At 35.3% G+C, this 24,988-nt stretch overlaps 1 protein-coding gene across 4 annotated transcripts in view; it reads right to left on the bottom strand.

Annotated features, from left to right (window-relative positions):
* The window catches only part of SPAG16 (sperm associated antigen 16), a 1,161,609-nt gene that overhangs the window by 653,239 nt on the left and 483,382 nt on the right, over positions 1 to 24,988 (bottom strand). The window lies entirely within an intron of this gene.

Raw genomic sequence — 24,988 nt, 5'->3', positions numbered from 1 at the left:
ACTGCATTCCAGCCTGGGCAACAGAGCGAGACTCCATCTCAGAAAAAAAAAAAAAAAAAAAGAATAATGCTCGGGCTCTGGGGTGGGGCGGGGTATAGAACGCTGGTAAGATATTATGAGATCTCCTTTTCTTGTGATCTTTAAATTTGAAACCAAATTTATTTCTCTATACTAGTCTTTAATGTCTGTAAAAACATTAATGTCTTTTCCAGCTTTCTATTTTATTTCTTATTAAACTAACCTAGCAAACTAAACATAGGTGAATAAGAAAAATAAATCTTTTAAAATTTCACCCTAACAATTTTTACAAATTGATACTCAGAATATTTTGTTGTTGTTCTGGCCTTTCACTAGTTTTCTATTGCTGCTGTAGCAAATGACCACAAACTTGGTTTCAAACAACACAGATTTGTTATCTTCCACTTCTATAGATTAGCAGTCAGACATGAGTCTCACTGAACTTAAATCAAGGACCCAGAAGAGCTTCATGTTTGTCTGAGTGCTCTGCTGGAGAATCCATTTCCTTGCTGTTTCCAACTTCTAGTGATCACCCACATTCCTTGGCTTATAGCCCTCTCCCGATCGTCAAAGCCAGCAATGTTGTGTCTGTCTCACTCCTGCAATCACATCTCCCATGAACAGAAGCCAGAACAAATTTATGTGCTTTTAATGGCTCCTGTGATTAGACTGGGTCCACCAACATAATCCAGGATAATCTCTACAAATCAGGGCCCTAACTTAATCACTGTCACAAAGTTCCTTTTGCCATATGAGGTAACATAAATTCCAATGATTGGGATGTAGATATTTTGGGATGGTGGGAAGGGGTTACTTTGTCTACTGAGACCTTGAGTTATATATAACTACACACAAAATAATTTATAATGCTTTCTTTATCTAGTTTACATTTATGCCAATGTGGCAAATACACAACCCTTAGAAAGCAATCATAGCTATTTGGAGCTAATTTATTAGGGGTTTACTAACAATCTCCAGTTCAATAAATTTGACTGAGAGTTTGTATCTTGTGTTTCTTAGTTGTAATGGTATACACCAATAAAACCAAAAAATGCAGCTTCCACTTAATAAATCTAAGGTAAAGGAGAATTATCAAAAGACCTTTAAAAAGGGTATCAGTGACTTCTACTTATAAAGATGTAGAAAGTTGCAAGAAGAACGAATACTATGTTATAACACTTATATGAAGAATCTAAAATAGTCAAACTCATAAAAGCAGAGAGTAGAATGGTAAGTAGGAGGGACTGAGGGGATGGGAAAACAGTGAGGCATCAGTCAAAGTGTACAGTGTTTCAGTTACGTAAGATGAATAAGTCCTGAAGATCTACTATACAGCACAGTGCCTATAGATAGCAATACTGTACTGTGTACTTGGAAACTTGTTAAGAGGGTAGATAGATCTTATGTTAAGTGTTGTTATCACAAAATAGATAATAACAAATTAGGAGATTGAGAGGAAACTTTTGGAGGTGATAGCTATGTTTATAAAATAGAATGTAGTAATGATTTCACAGCTATATGCGTATCTTCAAACTTAGTTGTATACATTAAACATGTATTTCTATATATTAATTATACTACAGTAAAGTGATTTAGAAAAGTTGCAAGAGCACTTCAATTACAAAGAAATACAAAATGTTACATACAATTATGATTTATAAAGCCCAGCAGAGAACTGAGGATGCAAAGAAAATTTTTAAAATAAAATCTAAAATGTAAGGCATTCAATCTAGAAGAGACTCAGTATGCTTTCGTCTTTGGCAGAGCAGCAGGAAAAGGAGCAAGTTGTCATAAATGCCGGCTAGAAGAAAATAGTTGTACTCTGAGAATCTGAGCTCACTAACAAACTCTTTTTGACAAATCTTGAGAAAATTTAGAAACAATACAGTAGTGCCGAGACAGATCCATCCTGAGACACAGGTACACTGGGCCTGCTGAAGAATGGGAGCTGAGCAGGAGACATGAGAAAACCCTCTAGCATGCATACTTCATGCGTGCACTAAGGAAAAATTTGTGTTTCTGCTTTTAAACCATTTGAAGCCTGAGAAGTGAATCTAACTAAAGCTTCAACAAAATTAGGTCCAGATAAAATATAGGTTGAGTCAGCAGGCCACACTACTGGCCTCGAAGAAATTGAGCCATCTCCTATTCAGGGCACAGGTATTATTGACTTCAGTGTTTACTGTTTCTTTACACAAATATCTGGTATTTTATTTTTAAAAGTGATGGTACCAGAGAAGAAACAAGAAACCAGAACTTTTATGAACTGAATTGTCTCCCCTGTAAAGAATATGTTGAAATCCTAACCCCCATTAACTCAGAATATGAACTTATTTGGAAATGACACCATTGCATATAAAATTGCTTAATATGAGATCACAGGAAATAGGGTAGACCCCTAAATCAATAAGACTGATGTCCTTAAAAGAAGATGACCACATGCAGACAGACACAGGGAAAATGCCACGTGAAGATTAAGGATTGGAGTGATGCATCTACAAGACAAAAACACGAAAGATTATAAGCAAACTGGAAGAAGCTAGAAAAGACAAGAATTCCCATACAGTTTTCATAAGGATTATGTCCCTGTCAACACCTTGATTTTAAACTTCTAACCTACAGAACTGAAAGAAAATAAATTTCTATTGCTTTAATCCACCCAGTGTATGGTACTTTGTTACAGCTGCCCTAAGAAACTGACACATAACCAATAGGCAAAAGAAAAATAGTCAAGATAAAGAGACCAAAAGATATTCCAGATATTAGAATTATCTAACCAGAACATCAAAATAGCTATGATAAATGTATTACACCATTTACCACACATTGCAGTAAACAATAGGAATAGAAAATAGGAGTGAACAGAGGATTCTAATAGAGCAATGAATGCTATAAAAACAAGCTAAAACGAAATGTTAGAAATATAATATATGATAATGAATATAAGAAATTCTTTTGGTTGGATTATTTGGGGACCAGATAGACAAGAGTCTATGTTGAAGAGAGGTCAATAGAAATTTCCAAATTAGGCCAGGCTTGGTGGCTCATGCCTGTAATCCCAGCACTTTGGGAGGCTGAGGCGGGTGGATCACAAGGTCAGGAGCTCAAGACCAGCCTGGCCAAGATGGTGAAACTCTGTCTCTACCAAAAATACAAAAATTAGCCAGGTGTGGTGGCAGGCGCTGTATCTCAGCTACTCGGGAGGCTGAGATAGAGAATTGCTTGAACCTGGGAGGTGGAGGTTGCAGTGAGCCGAGATCATGCCACTGCACACTCCATCCTGGGTGACAGAGCAAGACTCCATCAAAAAAAGAAAGGAAAGAAAGAAAAATTTCCAAATTAAAACAAAAAGAAACACCACTCCCAGGAAAGGATACACTACCATTATGCCATGAGCAAACATCATCTGATGCAGGAAAGGTGATGGATATGCTAGTTACATGAACTGATAATCACACATTGTATACATGTAATGAAATATCACTCTATATGCCATAAATATGAACTTTTCTTATGTGTCAATTTGTTTTAAAGTCACATTCCCTTGAGAGAGCACAGAAAATCCCTCCTAAATGACTTTCCTCAGATTCAAGGGAGTATGTGAACGCCTTGTGTGGAAAAACTCACAAATGCCGAGAAAATCTCATCTATAAAACAGAATTCTGTAGAAACTGCCTGAAACTAAGACATGATATTCATCATTAAAAACAAAATTATAAGACACTAAATTAAAAAAATGATAAAAAGAACTCTAAAAGGGATAAACTGAATGATATCAAGATATGATGCATATATCAAAATTATCAAAGACTAAAATAATTGTGATTAATATGTTAAAGGATTTAGTGAAAAACAAACCATATGCATGAAAAAATTGAAAAAAAAATTGAACAAGTAAAATAGAACATATCGTATATAAAAGCATCTCAAAAAATTATTAGGGACCAATTTAATGAAAGATGTACAAAACCATTACAGTGAAATTATAAAATTATGCTAAAAGGAATAGACTACCTCAAATACCTCATGTTCATAGATTAGAAGACAATACTGTTAGATGTCAGTATTCCTCAAATTGATGTATAGGTTCAACTCAATTCTAACCAAAATGCATAGGCTTTTTTATAGAAATAGACAAGTTGATTCTAAAGTAGCCCAAACAAACTTGATAAGAAAGAAAACAAATTTAGGAGAATTAATCTACCTGACATTAAGGCTTATTATAAAGTTATACTAATCAGAAAGATGTTATATTGGTAAAAGGATGCACTAACCAGTCAATGGAATAGAAATAAAACCACACATATATAGTAGTACTCTTTTCACAAGAGTACTACAGCAATTCAATGAGGAAGAAAAAGCCTTTTCTAGTTTAAGAACAACTGAACTTTTTTTCTCATATGGAAAAATTATGAACCTCAACTCTATCTCATGTAATACACAGAAATGAACTTAAAATGAGGGCATATAAACCTAAACATAAAAGCTAAAATTAAAAAACTTCTAGGCAAAAGCACAGGAAAAACAGTTTTGATCTTATGTTAGAAGATCATTTGCTACATAGGATACAAAATGTACAAATCACTGCAGAAAAAAAGTAAAAAATATCTGCTTCCATCCAAGTACTAACCAGGCCCAATCCTGCTTAGCTTCTGAGATTAGTCAAGATCCAGCATGTTGAGGGTGGTCTCAGGGTACAAAATCAATGTGCAAAAATCAGAAGCATTCCTCTACACCAACAATAGACAAGCAGAGAGCCAAATCATGAATGAACTCCCATTCACAATTGCTACAAAGAGAATAAAATAGCTAGGAATACAGATAACAAGGAAAGTGAAGGACCTCTTCAAGGAGAACTACAAACCACTGCTCAAGGAAATAAGAGGACACAAATGGAAAAACATTCCATGCTCAGATAGGAAGAATCAATGTTTTGAAAATAGCCAAAGTGCCCAAAGTAATTTATAAATTCAATGCTCTTCCCATTAAACTACCATTGACATTCTTCACAGAATTAGAAAAAAAAATACTTTAAAACTCATATGAAACATAAAAAGAGCCTGTATATCCAATATAGACCTAAGCAAAAAGAACAAAGCTGGAGGCATTATGCTACCTGACTTCAAACTATATTACAAGGCTACAGTAACCAAAACAGCACGGTACTGGTACCAAAACTGACACATATTTCAAAGGAACAGAATAGAGATCTCAGAAATAAGACTGCACATCTATGATTGTCTGATCTTCAACAAACCTGACGAAAACAAGCAATGGGGAAAGGATTCCCTATTTAATAAATGCTGGAAAAACTGACTAGCCATATACAGAAAATTGAAACTGGACCCCTTCTTTACACCACATACAAAAATTAACTCAAGATGGATTAAAGACTTAAATGTAAAACCCAAAACTATAAAAACCATAGAAGAAAATCTAGGCAATACCATTCAGGATATAGGCATGGGCAAAGATTTTATGATGAAAACACCAGAAGCAATTGCAACAAAAGCAAAAATTGACGAATGGTATCTAATTAAACTAAAGAATTTCTGCACAGCAAAAGAAACCATCATCAGAGTGAGCATACAACGTACAGAATGGGACAAAGTTTTTGTGATCTAACCATCTGACAAATGTCTAATATCCAGAATCTACAAGGAACTTAAACAAATTTACAAGAAAAAAAAAATTAAAAAGTGGACAAAGGACATGAATAGACACTTTTCAAAAGAAGACATTCATGCAGCCAGCAAACATATGAAAAAAAAAACAACTCAGCATCATTGATCATTAGAGAAATGTAAAACAACAATTAGATACCATTTCATGTCAGTCAGAATGGTGATTATTAAAAAGTCAAAAACAACAGATGCTGGTGAGGCTGTGGAGAAATAGAAACACTTTTACTTTTGGAGGGAATGTAAATTAGTTCAACCATTATGGAAGACAGAGGGGTGATTCCTCACAGACCTAGAACCAGAAAAACCATTTGACCCAAGCAATCCCATTACAGAGTATATACCAAAGGAATATAAATCATTCTATTATAAAGATACTTGCATGCATGTGTTCACTGCAGCACTATTCAAAATAGCAAACACATGGAATCAACCAAATGCCCATCAATGATAGACTTGATAAAGAAAATGTGGTACACATACACTATGGAATACTATGAAGCCATAAAAAGGAACTAGATCATGTCCGTTGCAGGGACATGGATGGAGCTTGAAGCTATTATCCCCCAGCAAACTAACGCAGGAACAGAAAACCAAACACCACATGTTCTCACTTATATGTGGGAGCTGAACAGTGAGAACACATGAGCACAAGGAGATGAATAACACACACTGGGGCCTGTCAAGGGGGTGTTAGGGGAAGGAGAGTATCAAGATAAAGAGCTAATGCATGTGGGGCTTAATACCTTGGTGCTGGCTTGATAGGTGCAGCAAACCACCATGGGACATGTTTCCCCATGTAACAAACCTGCATGTCCTGCATATGTATCCTGGAACTTAACATTAAATTAAATTAAATTAAAAAATATATAATCTGATCCTAAAATTACAGTGTTGAGAAGATGAAAATGAAAAGTTATGCTGATGAGAGTAAAAAATTATACGACTTAGAAAACAATGCTTCTTAATTTCTTAAAACGTTAAACATGCGTCTATCATGATGCCTAGCAATTCCACTTCTAGGTATTTATCCAATAAAAATGACATATCCATAAAAACAAAAAAATAAGAAAAAAATAAATAATCACAAAATCTTGTATGGGAAAGTTTATAGCACTTTCATTTCTAATAGCCCCAAACTGGAAACAAACAATCAGGTGCCTATCAATAAACATACATAAATAAACTGTGATATACTCATATACTGAAATAAAACTCAGTAAAATAAATACGCAGAGCATTGATATAAGCAACAACATGGACAAATCTTCAAATCTTCATGCTGAGTTAAAGAAGCCAGGGACAAAACAGTACATATTGTGTGCCTCTATTTATGTGAAGTTTTAGAACCTGCAAAATTAATCTATGGTAATAAAAATCAGATGCTGGTTGCTTCAGGGTAAAGTGGTTTATTGGGCACACTTTGTGAGTTGATAGAAATGTCCCATGTCTTGATAGGAGTTTGATGGGTATATGAATTTGTCAAAGATGTCAAATGGTATATGGGTATATGAACTTGTCAAAGATGATCAACTGTACACATCTGTGCATTTTGTTGTATCAGTCAAAATTTTTTAGCGGAAGCAATAGAAATTGAATTTTAATTAAACAGAAAGAGACATATTTAAAAGATATTAGGTAGTGAGCAATTTCCAGGGATCCTGCAGAGCCAGGCTGGGGAAATCAGCAGGAATCAAGAGAATTTATAAAAATCAGAACTATGTTCAAATTCCCCTGCCCTTGTTTCTGATACTGGTACTGAGAAGTACATGCCACAGCTTGGACTTCTGACTCTCATATACCCCCCTAATCTAATAACGCTGTCACCAGTGCCACTGCCAGGAAAGATATGCTGTTGGCACTATTTCTTTATATCAACTCTCAATTCAAAGTCTGAGTAAGGCTGTCTTCAAGTCCATATTCTACTACAAACGAACTAAGGATGTGACACCTTCAACTTCTACGGAAATTTTCACTATACTAGAAAGAGATCTCTACAACTCACTGGTATATAAAAGGAGGAGAAATTCCTCAAGATAGAATTGATAATATAAAATTAATAAATGTATCCCCAAACATTTCATTTTTTAACTTAGAATTGACTTTATCCACCCCACTTCCTCATTCAGCTCATGATGTTTGGATTTAGTCCAAGCATGTGAGTGAAAGTGCTCTTGCCTAGGCTACCAATACTTCCTTAATGCTAAGTGAACTAGTTTCTTTCCCATCCTTTTCCTACCTGACCTCACCCTTTTTATAATATCATTAACTAATTCTTTCTTGTAACCAACCATCTCTTTCCTTGGATTTCCTGACACCACTTTTCTGGTTTCCCTCTTATCTCTCGGACCTTCTCTTATGTATTCTCCATTTTATAGGCTCCTCTTGACTTACCCCCTTCTCTTTTCTAAAGTGTTTGAGTTCAGGCGGGCATTGTTCTAGGCATTCCTCTCTGATACATACTTGTCTTGCATGGTCACATCTATTGACATACATTTCTTATGCCTTATAGTCTGATGATTTACAAATTTATAGCCACAACTCAGATCTTTCTCCTGAGCCACACACCCAGATATGTGATTGGATATTTCCATTTGGATTTCTCACAAACATTGCAAATTCAACATATTCAAAATTTATTTTCATCATCTCAGACCTATTCTTTTCCCTCTTCCATTTTGGAACAAATGGTATCATTTTCCAACTAGTTGTCCAAATTAGAAATTTAGATCTCTTTCCACACCTTCCATACCCAGTCACCTGTCCTCATAAATATTAAATTCTAAAGATTTGCTTGTAGTCATATATAGTGCTGTCTTGTGAAGTCTACTAATCTAAGTGAGAACTCTACAATATTGTCTGAATTCACAACAGAGCTTTCAGAATAACTTTCTGTCTACACTGTTGCTCATCTTCAATCCACTCTTGGCATTGGTGTCAGAAAGGCTCATTATGAAATGTAAATTTCATTATGTCATTGCCCTGTTTAGTGACAAATTTTTCCTCTAATATGGCTTAGAAAGCCTGCCTTTATTGCATCCTTACCTCTTTTTTCTAGCTCCTGCTTTCATCAGTCCTTTACCCCTAATACTTTATGCTCAAACCATATTAAAAACTGTTTAGACCCCAGAGTACACCTTTACCTGTAGGTGTGTGCCCATGTTCTTTCCTCTTCACTAGATACCCTTTCCTTCTTATTGCCTCCTTTTTTATTTTCTTTACATAATTTGGGGATAAGATCTTAAAAAGCAGCCAAACTTACCCATCATTGCCAAACTGAGTTAAGAGCTGTTCCAGTGCAGCACTTTGACACACTGCATTTCTCTCATCAGCATATTTGTTACACTATATTATAATTGCTTATTTGTACACGCCTGCTAGTCTACAAACTCTGAAAGAATAGACTACGTCTTGTCTACTTCTGTACCATTTTGTCACTCAAAGCCATCTCAGTGGCAGGCTCATTGGTTGCTCAATAAATGTCATATTAATTTGAACTACATTAATCTTAAGTTATTCCAGTGGAGAAAGTAGGCAAAACATTGAAAATCGCTTAAAACTTCTGCCTTTAGTAACCTAAAGGATTCATAAATCCTTATCTTTTATCTGATTTTGTGTGTGTGTGTGTGTATGTGTGTGTGTGAAGTATGTTGTTCTCTTTTTTTTTTTTTTTTTCAAAAAGACATGATCTCACTCAGTTGCCTAGGCTGCAGTGTAGTTAGTCATGTAATCAGAGGTCCCTGCAGCCTCCACCTCCCAGGCTCAAGCGACCTCCCAACTGCCTGGCTAATTTATATTTTTTGTAAGGATGGGGACTCACTACGTTGCCTAGGTTGACCTGGAACTCCTGGGCTCAAGTGATCTTCTCATTTCAGCTTCCCAAAGTGCTAGGATTACAGGCGTGAGCCGCTGCACCCAGCCTTAATTTACTTTCTAATATTCCTACCTACATTACTGATTTTCATTCCTTACTCTAAAAGGGAGAGCATTTATGACATGATACCCTACTGCGTGGTATGGGTGTGCATTAAATATTCAGTGATAATTATATGATAGAAAATTAATACTTCGATAATAGAACATATAATGTGTGTTAAGACAACTTAAATCATTGATAGTAAAGACAAGCCCAACAATGTATGAATTAATTTCCCACCTGGAAGATAATGAAGAGAATCTTTTCCTTTGAAGAATGACGTGATGACCTACATGGTAATCCAATCAATGAATGTAAGGGATGATAAATGTATGCCTGGCTATGTCCACAAAAACAACTGGTGATATGGAGATTGAGGAGTCTGGCTCCTGACTGAAAACCTATCCATGATTTTTCAGGCCTTACCATGGGTAATTCCTAAGGCTCTACCTGGCAGGCCTCGCAGGAGAAAGCTACCCTCTCCAACCCAGACTTTGTGCTCAGGTAATAAATCACAGTGTCAAAAGGAAGCTGCAGGCCAGAATTCAGGCCTCTCTAGCTAGCCATTCTCTTTGCATATTTGCATACCTAGCCCATGTGTCTCTGCTGAGACCTCCTCACTGTGAAGGGTGGCACACCTCGAAGACACTTTTCACCACTCTGACTCAGTAGCCTGTACTTCACTTTTCCATTCCTAGCCTGTCCTGCTCCCCATCCCTACTCTAAGGCTCATAAAACTGCTAGAGCCTTTTTGTTTGGTGCTTTCTTGACACTGAGACCACCCCCATATCTGAGCTGTCAGGGATTTCTCTGGTTTGAATCATGCTTACAGCATAGCAGTAAGTGATTAAAGGCTTAACTTTCATTTTCGACCTGTGGCTTTCATCAGCTCCCTGACACCTGAAAGTTCAGCTCTTTTGTAATTTCAGCTGAGCTGCTGACAGAGATCACTGCATAGAGTTCCCAACCTATAACTAGATGTATTTTTATTAATATATAATTTAATAAATTCACCATTTAAAAGTGTACAATTCAGTGTTTTATAGTAGAGTCACAAGGTTGTACAACCATGACCACTGTCTAACTCCAGAACATTGTTGTCACCTAAGAAAGAAACCTGTATTCTCAACAGTCACTCCCTTTCTCCTGTTCTTCACCTGAGGGTAACCACTAAACTACTTTCTATTTCTATGCACTTTCTGGTTTTGGAGATTTCAAGTAAATGGAATCATACAATACATGGCATTTTATAAAAGTCCATGTGGAAGCCAGTTTCTTATTTAGAGCCTTGAATACGGAATTCCCAAGACACAGTGTATTCTTCCGTAAGACTGAAAAGTAGCATTAAAGTCACAAAGCTCTCAGTACATGAAACGGAAGTCCTCCTGTACCTTTCAGTCCAAAGTCAGTTCCAGGCCAATGTTACATTCATTCTTGTTTGACTCTGGCCTGTTCTCGTTTACTGAGCAACTGGGATCTGGATCTGTTTCCCTAATCCTATTGTCCTAAACCTATCTACATAGCTCCTTAAGTTTGTTCTATCTCCTAAACATTTCCAACTACAAAAGCATCAACTTCCAGCACAATCATACCTCTGTCATTACCAAAAACAGAACCCCCCTAGTACTTCAGTGTTAGGAACAAAGCAATTAATTGAAAGTTAATGTGATTCCTATAAATGTCTTAATTTTAAAAGGAGCATATTTTTAAAACAAGGTTGGAGGAAGAAGAATGAGTGTATATTGGAAGAATTTAAGATAGAAGAAACAAATAACACACACACACACACACACACACACACACACGTGATATTGTGAATGAATGAACGTAAGGAATGTAAGAATGGAGATAGAAAAAGTAAGCAGATTCCCTAATTGGGAATATACACATATATTCTCAAGAGGACATAGAAGGCATTCGCTAATTGGGAATCTGCTTACTTTTTCTATCTCCATTCTTCTAAGCCTGATCAAAAAAGAAATCACCGAAGTTTCTGTTTTAATATTTTTTTGTTTTGTTTTGAGACAGAGTCTTGCTCTGTCACCAGGCTGGAGTGCAGTGGTGTGATCTCGGCTCATTGCAACCTCCGACTCCCGGGTTCAAGCAATTCTCCTGCCTCAGTCTCCTGAGTAGGTGGGATTACAGACATGCACCACCACGCCCAGCTAATTTTTGTATTTTTAGTAGAGACGTGGTTTCACTGTGTTGGCCAGGATGGTCTCTATCTCCTGACCTCGTGATCCGCCCGCCTCGGGCACCTCCCAAAGTGCTGGGATTACAGGCATGAGCCATACGGCCCGGCCTCTGTTTTAATGTTAATTTTTGTACTTTGTTGACCTTGTTGTTTATTTTCCATGTGATTCAGTGACCAGAAGTGGAAAAGGCCTGCAATGGTGAGAAAGGCACATTTCACACAATAGAAGAGCACTGACTTTTGCTTGAGTTAAGCATTTATAATTGACATGACGTGCTTTCAGACTTTTATGCATAAAATATCCTTCTCATAATGAGCATTCTTTGAGAAACAAAGTGTTAAAATGTAATAATTATAAATGATTTCAAGATGGCAATGAATTATAATATTGAATATATTACATACTTCATATCATTAAAATATCACTTATAATTTAATATTTTATAGTTTCATAATCTTTTCTATATTCTTTTCATTAATATTAACTTTTGGGGGAATAATATGATTTTCTCTCAGTAGTAGTAAATATTTTGCTTTGATTCAAGATAATAACACCAGAACTGAATTCAGAGAAAAGCCGGCCAGAAAAATGAAACAGTTTAGCTATATAAATCAAAGAAGTTCCTAGAAGTTATTTCTTTTCTAGATTCTCTATTTTTCAGAGAGTTTAAAAACAATATTTGGAATACAATATATCATCTACTAGGTTGCAAAATGAAACTCCAAGGACAGTATATTTAGTTCACTGCCTATTTATTGTCTTTTGTGGTTTATTCTCATCCAGCAACTGACAATTTTAATTTACTCAGGTTTTTTCTTCCCCCTTAATGTTCTTAATGTCACACATGCTGATAAAGCACTGCAAAGTAGTATGGGGAACAAAACAAATGAAAAAAGAAAAACAAATTCCAAGTATTCATTTCGGTTCTACCTCAAAAACTGAAAGAAAATTACTCCTAAAAGGCAAAGTGGTAGGGAAATGAGGAAAAGGAGAAAAAAAAACTTTGTCATCATTTTAAAATCTCATTTACATAGTCAGCATTTTTCTAAATCATCATCTTACTGAATAACTTAATTAACTCACAAGATACCTAACTAATAGTTGTGTAACACTTAGGAGCAGTAGTCCTGAGTCTTTGAGGGTATCTTAGAGATTCACTTGTGACTCTGAAAAGAGAGAGCTATGGAAATGAATCCACACCCACCCTTTACATTTGTGTTTCATTTTAGTTGGTTCACACACCTCCTGAAGCCCAACTGTGCAAACCTCGCTCATCAGTCCTTCTCATATGAAGAGCCGCTGCTTTGAAGTTTATTTCATTTGCTTCTCACAGTAGTCCTAAAATAGTCAATGAGCTTAGGTAACTTGTGCCAGGTAAAATAGTTCATAAGGATGAAAGCAAGACGGTCATCCAGATCTTGGCATCATGAGTGCAGTGGTCTTTCCACAATATCATATTGCATCACAGCTGATACTCTATTCCAAACTTCCAGTTCATTTTTCTTTTCCTTTTTATTGTAGTAAAAAAAAAATGAGATCCACCCTTTAAAATTTTTAAGTACACAGTATAGTATTGTTAACTATATGCACATTGTTGTAAAGCAAATACCTAGAACTTTTTAATTTTGCATAACTGAAACTCTAGACCAATTGAACAGCAACTCTCCCCAGCCTCTGAAAACCGCCATTCAACTTTCTGCTTCTATGAGCTTGACTATTTGAATACCTAATATAAGTGAGATCATGCAGTATTTTTCTTTCTATAACTGGTTTATTCACTTAACATAATGTCCTTAAGGTTCATCCACGTTGTATCATTTTACAATATTTCCTTCTTCTTTAAGGCTGAATATTACTCCACTGTGTGTAAATACCACATTTTCTTTTTCCATTCATTAATCAATGGGCATGTAGCTAATCAACTTTTAGCTATTATAAATAATGCTGCAATGAACATAGGAATACAAATATCTCTTCAATATCCTAATTTCAATTCTTAGTGCTAAATACCAAGAAGTGGGGCTGCTGGATCAGATGATAGTTCTGTTTTTGATATTTTGAGGAACCTCCAAACAGTTTTCCATTGAGGCTACACTATTTTACATTCACACTAACACAGCTCAAGGATTCAGATTTCTCTATATACTTACACTTTTTTATTTTCTGTTATTTTGATAATAGCCATCCTAACATGTGTGAGGTGATATACTTTGTGATTTGACTTGCATTTCCCTGGTGATAGTGATGGTGAGCACCTTTACATACACCTGTTGAACATTTTTATGTCTTTGGAGAAACGTCTAGTCAAGTTCTTTGACATTTTTAAATAAGGTTATTTGTTTTTTTTTTTTGTTTTTTTTTTTTTTTTTTTACTATTGAGTTATGGGAGTTCTTTCTATATTTTAAAGATTAACCCCTTATAAGATATGCAACTTGCAAATACTTTCTCCCATTCCGTGGACTGCATTTTGACTCTGTTGGATTGTTTCCTTTGTTGTACAGAAGCTTTTTAGTTTGGTGTAGTTCAACTTATTATCTCTGCCTTCGTTGCCTATGCTTTTGGTGCCTTATCCAAGCAATCATTGCCAAGACAAATGTTATAAAATTTTCCCCTAAGTTTTCTTCAATAAGATTTATAGTTACAGGTCTTTTTTTTTTTAATTTTTAGTACTGTTTGAGTTGATTTTTTTTGTGTATGATGCAAAGTAAGGGTTCAATTTCATTCTGTTGCATGAGGGTAACCAGTTTTTCCAAATTTGTTTGTGGAAACAACTATTATTTCTCCATTGTGTGTTCTTAGCCCCCTTGTTGAAGATAATTTGATTGCATATGTGTGGGTTTATTTCTAGGTTCTGTTTTCTGTTTCATTGGTTTATATAGCTGTCTTTATTCTAGTACCATACTGTTTATTTTTTGTTGTTTTCTCCATTTTTATCGTGGTAAAATAAACATATAATTTATCAGCCTATTTTAAGTGTACAGTTCAGTGCTGTTAAATGTGTTCATAATGTTGTACAACCACATAACCATTATTCATCTCCATCACTCTTTTTATAAAACTGAAACTCTATTCCCCTTAAACAGTAACTCCTCATTCTCCCTTCCCCCCAGTCCCTGGAAGCCACTGGTCTACCTTTTGGCTTTACAATTTTGACTACTCTAAGCATTTTGTCAACTACTTTTTCTTCTGCAATTGAGATAATCATGTGTGTTTTTTCTTCTTTGTTCTCTTAATGTGGTGTATTTCACTGATGGACTTTGCTATGTTGAGTCACCCTTGCATTCCAAGAATAAATCCCACTTGATCATGGCTTATCATACATTAATATGTTGCAGAATTCTGTTTTCTAGTATTTTTGAGCATTTTACATCAATATTCATAAGAGATATTGGTCTGTAGGGGTTTTTTGGATTTTTTTGACATGGAATCTCACTCTGTCGCCCAGGCTGGAGTGCAGTGGTACGATCTCGGCTCACTGCAACCTCTGCCTCCCGGGTTCACACCATTCTCCTGCCTCAGCCTCCCTAGTAACTGGACTACAGGTGCCCGCCACCACGCCCGGCTAATTTTTTGTTTTTGTATTTTTAGTACAGACGGGGTTTCACCATGTTAGCCAGGATGATCTGATCTCCTGATCTCATGATCCACCTGCCTCAGCCTCCCAAAGTGCTGAGATTACAGACGTGAGCCACCGTGCCCGGCCTTAATGTCCCTTTTTCTATTTCTGGCTTTGTTACTTGAATCTTTTCTCTCATTTTTTATTAGTTTATTTAGCTAAAGTTTTTTAAATTTTGTTCATCTTTTTAAAGAACCAAGTCTTGGGTTCATTGGTTTATTCTGTTGTTTTTCTATGCACTATCTTGTTTATCTCTGGTCGAATTTTTATTATTTCCTTTCTTCTGCTAGCTTTAGGTTTAATCTGTAATTTTTCTAGTTCCATACATTGTAAAGTTAGATTGTTGACTTGAGATCTTTAAGAACTTATAGCTATAAATTTCCCCCTTAGCACTGTTTCCTCATCCCACACATTTTGATATATTGTTTTTATTTTCCTTCATCTCGAAGTATTTTCTAATTTCCCTTACAATTTCTCTTTGATACGTTCATTGTTTAAGAGTATATTGTTTAAATTCCAAAGTTGTGTAACTTTTTCCAGTTTTATTTATATTGATTTCAAACTTCATCCTTTCTATGGTTTGAATATGTCCCCCTAAAATTCATATGTTGAAAACTTAATCTCCAATGCAACAGTGTTGGGAGATGGGGCCTAATAAGGGATGAGTGGGCCATACGGGCAGAGTCCTCCCATAAACCCTACCATAAGGACTAAAATGACTATTGTCATTATTGAAGTAGCGGGGAAGTTATAAAGTAAGTTCAGCTCCTGATGCCACTCTTTTTCTGTTTCTTGCCATCTAATGCCTTCTGCCATAGGATGACCCTTGCCAGATGTTGGCACCATGCTTCTGGATTTCTCATCCTCCAAAACTGTGAGGAAAAAACATTTTTATATAAATTATCCAGTGTGCGGCATTTTGTTATAACAGCAAAAAATGAAATAAGACAATCTTCTTAGGATCAGAGAAGATACTTTCTATAACTATCTTTTCAATCTAATGAGACTTAATTTATGAAGTAACATATATTCTATTTTGGAAAATGTACCATGTACACTTGAGAAGAATGTGTATGCTGTTGTTGCATAGAGTTAGGTCTAATTGTTTTTTAATGTCTTGCATTTTCTTATTTATCTTTTTTTTCCTAGCTATTATTGAGAGTGATTTATTCATCTTCAACTATTACTGTGGAACTGTGTATCTTTCCCTTCAATTATGTGAGTTACTTCTTCATATAATTTAATGATCTGTTACTAGGTTCATAAATGTTTATACTTGTTATAACTTCTTACTTGTATTAAACCTTTTATTAATATAGAATGTCCTTCTTTGCCTTTTGTAAACTTTTTGATTAAAGTCTATTTTGTCTGTTATCAGTATAGCTACCCTGCTCTTGTTTGGTTATTTGCCTGAGAAATCTTTTTCTGTCCCTCTACTTTCAATCTATTTGCATCTTTGGATCTAAAATGAGTCTCTTGTACACACATAGATCTTTTTTAAAAAATCTATTTTGCCAGTCTATCTTTTGATTAGCTCATTTAATCAATTTATAAGTAATTTCTGATAAGAAGGAACCTACTTCTGTCATTTTACTATTTTTGAATTCTTTTTTTTTTTTCCTTTTTTGAGACAGAGTCTTGCTCTGTCACCTAGGCTGGAGTGCCATGGCACAATCTCGGCTCGCTGCAGCCTCCGCCTCCTGGGTTCAAGTGATTTTCCTCCCTCAGTCTCATGAGTAGCTGGGGCTACAGGCACGTGCCACCACACCTAGCTATTTTTCGTATTTTTAGTAGAGACGGGGTTTCACCATGTTTGCCAGGATGGTTTCAATCTCCTGACTTTATGATCTGCCCGCCTCAGCCTCCCAAAGTGCGGGGATTACAGGTGTGAGCCACTGTGCCCAGCCACTATTTGAATTCGTTATAGCTTGTAGATGTTTGCCCTACATTGCCTACATTACTATCTTTTATATTTAGTTGTCTATTTTATTTTCTTTAGTGATTTGCTTAAATTCCTTTCTCATTTCCTTGTATATAGCTATTTTCTTGGTAGTTACCATAGAGATTATATTTTAGATTCTGCATATATAACATTCTAATTTAAATTTATACCACCATAACTGCAATAATACATAAAAACTAGGCTCTTTCAAAAGCTCCATCCCCCCCACCCACTCAATTTTTGATGTCACAAAATTACATCTTTATGTATTGTTCAAAAATATAAACGTGTAAGTATTTTAAATTCATTAGTCTCTTAAATTATGTACAAAACAAAATTGTAGTTACAAAGCATAATATGAGCTTTTATACAAATTTAAATATATATAGATTAATCTCTTAAAGCATGTAGAACACAAAAAGTACAGTTAAAAAGTATTGTTACAATAATATAAGCTTTTATAATTTTCTATGTATTTTCCTTTATTAAGATCTTTATTTCTTTATACAACTTCAAGTTACTGTCTAGTGTCTTCTCATTTCACTCTGCAGGAGGATTTCTTGCAAGTCAGGTCTAATGGTAACAAACTCTCCCAACTGTTGTTTTTCTGGGGATGTCTTAATTTCGCCCTCACTTTAAGGACAGTTTGGCTGGATATAAGATTCTTCTTTGATACTGTTTTTTGTTTTTCTTTAGCACTTTGAATGTCAGCCCACTGCCTTCTGGCCTGCAATGTTTCTGGTGAGAAATATACTGATAATCTTATTGATTATTCCTTCTAAGTAATATATTGATGTTTTCCTGATGCTTTTAAGATTCTGTCTTTGTCTTCACCTTTTAAAGCTTTGATTATAATGTATTTCAGTTTATGTCTTTTTGAGTTCATCTTCCTTGAATTTTGTTGGATTTCTTGAATGTTTATATTAATGGCTTTTATCAGATTTGGAAAGGTTTTATCCATTGTTTCTTCAAGTTTTCTCTTCTCTTTCTCCTCTCCTCCTGTGACTCCTTGATTGTGTCACACAGGTCCCTTAGACTCTGTTTACTTTTTTCAATTCTTTTTCCTTCTGTTCTTTGATTTCCATTGTCCTGTCTTCAAGTTTACTGACTGTTTCCTTTGCTTGCTCAAATCTGCCTTTGAATCGCTCTAGTAAATTTTTTTATTTAAGTTGTTGTACTTTTCAGCTCCCAATTCTTTTTAACTTGTGAGGTTTTCTATCCGTTGAATTTTTTTCATTTTGTTCATATATCATTTTCTTGACTTTCTCTATATCGTCCTGTAGTTCTTTGATCATTTAACACAATTATTTTAAAGTCCCTCTGTAGCAGATCCACCATCAAGTCATTTTAGGGATTTCATGTTTTCCTTTGGACAAGACATAGTTTCCTAATTTTTTGTATGAATTGTGATTTTGGATCTAATAACATAGTAACTCTAAAAATTAGATTCTCCCTCCACTGAGAGTTTGCGGTTTTGTTATTTCAGTCGACGATTTTGCTTTTTATATTGTCATAAGAGGATTCTCTTGTAGGCTGTCTCTGTGCCAAGAATCAGTCTGAAGTGTAAACTTAAGGACTGTCTTTTCTAAGCCTGTGCCAAAGGAAAGGCAAGGCACAGGCTTAGAAAAGACAGTCCTTAAGTTTACACTTAGTAACTTAGTCATTTTCTGATTTTCACCATATGTGCAGTTACTTTGAATGCCCTACTTTTTAAAGTCTAGCTGTCAAAGGGGGAAAAAAAACAGAAAAATAAAGTAGGAGAAGGGCACTGGCCCTTTTAATCTTCTGGAAGTCACTTCAGCCAGCAGGGAGGGGCTTGCAATAATGGATAGAGGTGCAACAATGACCACTCACCTCTTTGTGTCCACCTTTGTGACCAGAAACAGCAATCAGCAATCAGAGCAAAGATTGCCAATATTTGGAGGACAGGTCCTTTTTTTGCCCACTCTGGTTCCTGCATGCTCTGTGCAGACTGCTCCAGCAACATGTGCACAGCTGCCTGCTACAGGGGTGACTGTGAGAAATGGGTAGCTACTACTGTGGTTAAGTGCTGAAATTGACCGAAATTAATCATAATTTGCCATGCAAGCTTTCCCCTAGAAGTTGCAAGCCTTTAGTAGGTGTCAAAGATCCAAAATAGTTATATATCAGACAGATTCTGCAGTACAATTGTTCTCTAGGTGGGAAGACAGATTCCTGGTGCTTCCTACTCCACCATATTTCTATAATTATCTCTCCATAATGTTTTAACTACTGTAATTTTGTAATATCCTTTGAAGTCAGGAAGTGTGGGACCTCCAGCTTGTTCTTAAGATTGTTTGGGCTCTTTGTGGTTCTCTGTGGTTCCATATGAATTTTAGAATTGCTTTTTCTATTTCAGAAAAAAAAAAACAGCTATGGGTATTTTGATATGGATGGTATTTAACCTGTGGATAGCTTTAAGTAGTATGGACAACAATATTAAGTCATCTAATTCATGAATATATATGTCTATTTATTACCATCTTTATTTTCTTTAGAAATGTTTGTAGTTTTCAGAGAACAAGTCTTTAGTCTCCTGTTAAGTTTATATTTCTATGTATTTTTTGATGCTATTTTAACACAATTTTTAAAAATTTCCTTTTCGGATTTATGTTAGTATATGAAATCACAACTGATATTTGCATGTTGATTTTGTGTCCTGCAACTTTGCTGAATACATTAATTCTAGTAAGCTTTTTTATGTGGAATATTTAGGATTTTTTACATTCCATTTCTTTATTCCCTCTTTGCTCTATAAAGACAACACCATAAGGATTTCATATGCTAAACATTCAAAAACACTTCTTTAAAAAAGCTAGCTACTATCAACTGCCTCAAACCCATCATTGAGATATTAGCTGAATATAACAGTTACTACATCATTTAATTTCCGTGTCAAAGCTTTACTTTCTTCATATAAAAAAACTATTTGAGTGTCTTTTTAAATAAATACACATGCGTACCCACACATACCCTAGGCCGTTAAATTTTAATTGGCCTGGTATACATTAGCCATTTAGGGGGTTCCCGCTCCCAGAGATCCCATATTAACATGTTTGGAAAAGTCTGGTATTTGCATTTTTGTAATGCAGTGGCTATAGACAAGCAAAAGTTAAAGTCTACAGCTACAAATCCAAACCTATGGTACACCAAAGACGTATAAGCAAAGGCCTTGCTCAATTAGTCTAAAGATTAATCTGGGCATAGATTTTTTTTTTCTGTCACCTAGGCTGGAGTGCAGTGGTGTGATCTCAGCTCACTGCATGCAACCTCTGCCTCCTAGGTTCAAGCAATTCTCCTGCCTCAGCCTTCCAAATAGCTGGGACTACAGGAGGATGCCACCACACCTGGCTAATTTTTGTATTTTTTTTTTTTTTGAAACAAGATTTTACCATGTTGGCCAGGCTGGTCTTGAACTCCTGACCTCAGGTGATCCTAGCCTTGGCCTCCCAAAGTGCTAGGATTACATATATGAGCCATCGTGCCTGGCCCATAGACTTTTTTTTTTTTTAAACGCCTATTGGATTGCTAAAATTACTTACGTTTAAATATTTTAACTCCTCTGTGGAAGGACACTACTCTGATTTGTTATGTTCACTCTGACTGATATCTGAGGCTGGCCTCAGGGGTCTGCAGATCTAGTCCTACTCAGCCATTTAAGTAGTTGTATAATCTTGGGAATATTTTTAAACTATTTCATTAGATAGGGATTTTGATATATAGGTATATAGATATTGATATATTTAGATGGGTAAATGCAGCCACAGGGACTGCAAATGTTCTTTTCTACTCTTTTATAATATTTTATCATATATGTCTGAATAATTTGGTCACAGAACTTTATTTTCTTGAGTTATTACAGACTCCTCTCTATTAGTTACATATCTCATGCAGTGCTATTGGGTATATCTTTCAGTATCTGCTAAAGTCCACTGCCCATCATCTTCACTGTGACAGCTATCATCTCAGTCATCATTATCATCAGCTTGAAATTTCTGTCTGCTTTTTAACTTTCTATCATCTCCGTTAGAATCTATGCTCTACAAAAGCAAACCCTGTCCTTGTTACAATTCTATTCCTTGTGCCTAGGACAGTACATGAAACACATTAAAATGAAATGATAAAAAAGAGTAGTTTCTCTTTCACAAAAAAAGTGCAATGTATGGCATATTCTCACATACAGAATTAAACTTTGTGTTTGAGATGTTTACTTCTTTAGTCGATCACTTATATTATCTATATATTTCAAAGGAAAAATGATGTCTGTACCAGGATTTTATTTTTTTAATAAACAATGTTTTTCATATTCCATTACACAGACATCTATGACTTCACATTTTCTATATAACATAATATCAGTCAAAACTATTTTAAAATACTTAACTTGAATAACCAGAGACAAACATTTAAATTTCAAAGTAAAATCACTCTTTCACTTATTTCTCTAAACTGTGATGCATGGATTGATAACCCTGGAATAAAACATCTTTTTATTTCAAAGACTTCATAACAACAACATAAAAAAAATACACTGAACATGCCAAATATACCAAATATTCCTGCCAGTAACATGTCATTATAACATCAAAAACATCAAAATTGAGTATTACTGACAAAAAGAGTTTGTTGTTATCGTTTGATCCCTATGCCTTTTTGTATATTACATCTCAATACCTTTTAGACATATTGAGATTCAATAATGGAAACCTAGAATTAGTTAGGAAATAGTAATTACAGGTTTGCAAGGATTAGATTGCAACCTCCAGCAGAAAGCTTAAGTGCCAACGGCATGATATCACTATTCAACTGTTACTTATAATAAGTTGCCTTCAGAAAGTCAGCAGGTGAAATCAAAATCACATTGCTTAACATGTCTTAAGGCCTCTACAATTAAATGCAGTTGAGCACACACCAGATGATTTTACTCCAACTAACAGGCTTTCTTGCATTCATCAGGTGAATGAGAAGAAACTAGTCATTGGGCTGTGATACACTAATTTTATTTCAACGTTATATTTAAGATTTAATTTTGACTAATGTAAGACCATCGTAGGTTTCATATTTATTTTAAAATATGAAAGTTTAAAATATGAAAGTTTCTTAATATTTATGAAGTTTACAAAGTTAGATCTCATAAGCTGTCATATGTTTAATATGTTTCTGCATTGTTTTACATCGATTATGAAGCTACACTGACTAGACGTAATCTTTAAGTACTTGTGATGAAAAGCACATTAGACTAAGATGAAGCTAAAATGAGTTTTTATATTTTATTATAATACTCAACTAGTATAGAAAAATAAATAAAAATGAGCAAATCCTCATTTTCCAGCTCCACATCACTGCAAATATAAATGCTTTCAAACAATAAGCACAGTGTTTTCAGGCCTTTGTCCACATTGACAAGAGTAAATTAAGAAAACTAGCCCCAGTATTTTGGTAAAGGGTAGTAAGCAAGTGAAATAAAATGCCTCGAATTTGTCTTTCTGTTCTAAACTTAGTATCTGGTATGTCTAAAGATGTGGTTCTCAAATTTTAAGATTCATAAGGATCACTCAGGGAGGTTCACAGAGATTATTGGATTTGATCTGAAGTCTAAAAGTTGGAACAGGCCTAATTATCTTAATTTTAGACCAGGATTCCAGAGAGTTACAATAGATCACCTTTTGATAAATACTAGGTTAGAATTAACTCTGAAGATATCTCTGTGTCCAGTGAGCTGCAGACTTTGCTTCTAACCTATGTCACGGCTTCCTGAATTTGCAACTGGAATTATCCTTTTGTTTCTTGACTGTGGTTTATCATTCTTATGAAGGTAGAGCATTTTCCTGATTCCTGATAATCTGGCCATATCTTATCAACCCTTTTTCCTAAGACCACACATGTCTTCATGTTCCTAGTTAGGTCTAAGTCATTCATGCCATCTACAATTGCAGTGATGGCACCAGTCAATCTGCAAGTATCCTCACCTGTCCTGGAAGAACCTGCTGCCATATTACATCCACATTGTACATTGTTGACTATACTACTATTACTCTCTGTAGTACTAGTCCTAGAGCTATGTGAGGTACCTGATTCTGGGTCCACCTGTTTACAGTTTCCTGCTTCTTCCCTACCTGTAGCTTCTGGGACTTCAGCATGCCTGAAAGTATTACATGAAACTAATGTCTTAATCTGAATATATATTCTAAAATTATAGAATAGTTACATGACATATAATAATTCATATATATATATTAAAATTGCTTTATAAAAGGCCTGGCCTGAGAAATATCTTATAGAAAATAATCTGGTGGTATCCCACAAACAGTTCAGTGATTTCTCAGCAGTGTCAAATTGTCCTATACACTTATGAGAAAGAAAATAGTAAGATAAAGAGCATAAGACTGAAAAAATAGGCCGGGCGCGGCGGCTCACACCTATAATTCCAGCACTTTGGGAGGCCGAGGCAGGCGGATCACGAGGTCAGGAAATCAAGACCATCCTGGCTAACAAAGTGAAACCCCATCCCTACTAAAAATACAAAAAATTAGCCGGGCATGGTGGCAGGCACCTGTAGTCCCAGCTACTTGGGAGGCTGAGGCAGGAGAATGGCGTGAACCTGGGAGGTGGAGCTTGCAGTGAGCTGAGATCACGCCACTGCACTCCAGCCTGGGTGACAGAGCGAGACTCCATCTCAAAAAAAAAAAAAAAAAAAAATTGAAAAAATAATAACTTTTTGAGTTAGCATATAATGAACTTCAATATATATAAATACATGTAAAATATTTAGGGAAAACAATCTATGAACATAAGACAATGGTTTGTAAGCTTTTATTCATTGGCTAGGAAAGGGAACTGGAGTCTCTGTATACTGTTCCCTTATTCTACTGCTACCTGAATAAAGTTAACAAATTGATAGTCTTCCTAATCTAGGTTTTGGAAACTCCCCCACCACACCGGAAAAACATTAGCCTACTCATTAATGTGAAGTATAATTAGTTGTGTTTTAGTGTACTGTGTAGCTTTTTGTGCTTCACAAAATACAAAGCAGAGAAAAACAGTAAGAAAACAGCAAATACAAAACCAAGGCAACAGAGGAACGTCGGTAAAAGAGTGTGAAACTTTTGAAAGATCAGGCATTAAATGACCATGAGAAAAGATAAAATCATGAGTAATTCGATAAGGCCTTTATTTTCCGATCTCACTATGTTTAAAGAAAGCTTAAAACCATTAGCATTTTAGAAGTTTTCAAGAGAAAGAAAATGTACTATTTATGATAACTACAGAAGAAACACAGAAGTGGAGGAAAGAATGGTAGAGAAAGGTCAGGGAAGATTAGCACTGATAATATCTTACAAAGAGGGGAGTCAAAAATCATATTTCTAGAGCTGATGGAAAGGTGATAAAAGTACATATTATTTAAATTAAAAACATAATAGAGAAATTAAAATGGTGATATAACTACATTGGGTGGCTATGGGGAGAGGAGCTGGGAAGAAGGTAAAGAAGACAAAGTGCTTATCTAGTCTAGCAGACAAATCAGCGGAATATGTCTCGCAGGAGAAAATCATGATTGTTGGAATTCAAGTGTTATTCAGAGATATGAAGTAACCACC

The sequence above is a fragment of the Pongo pygmaeus genome, chromosome 11, assembly GCF_028885625.2.
Source record: "Pongo pygmaeus isolate AG05252 chromosome 11, NHGRI_mPonPyg2-v2.0_pri, whole genome shotgun sequence".
NCBI lineage: Eukaryota > Metazoa > Chordata > Mammalia > Primates > Hominidae > Pongo > Pongo pygmaeus.
This window is presented reverse-complemented; position numbering and strand designations above follow the sequence as displayed.